Source organism: Nanorana parkeri, unplaced genomic scaffold (genome assembly GCF_000935625.1).
Source record: "Nanorana parkeri isolate BGI_ZX_2015 unplaced genomic scaffold, ASM93562v1 scaffold3592, whole genome shotgun sequence".
NCBI classification, from domain to species: domain Eukaryota; kingdom Metazoa; phylum Chordata; class Amphibia; order Anura; family Dicroglossidae; genus Nanorana; species Nanorana parkeri.
This window is the reverse complement of record NW_017309860.1, coordinates 14,856-15,251: the sequence shown is the minus strand read 5'-3', so window position 1 is coordinate 15,251 and position 396 is coordinate 14,856.

Genomic DNA, 396 nt, shown 5'->3' with positions numbered 1-396 from the left:
TAGGGTTGCCCCCTTTTCTTCAAGTGAAACCCGAACACTCTAGCGCCACGTGTGGCAATTTATTGGGGGGGGGTAATAGTGAAGAGAGGCAGCCAGGATAGGGAGTAAGGATTACAGCAATACAAAATAATATGAAGCTATGTATTTTGTGTTGTTCTGGCTTGGCGCCCCGATGTCTCCAAGTGCCCTGTGCAGGCTCTCAGGTGGGCTGTGTGCACTCTCAGGTGGGCTATGCGGCTCTCAGGTGGGCTGTGCGACCCTCAGGTGGGCTATGCGACCCTCAGGTGGGCTATGCGGCTCTCAGGTGGGCTGTGTGCACTCTCAGATGGGCTATGCGGCTCTCAGGTGGGCTGTGTGCACTCTCAGGTGGGCTATGCGGCTCTCAGGTGGGCTGTG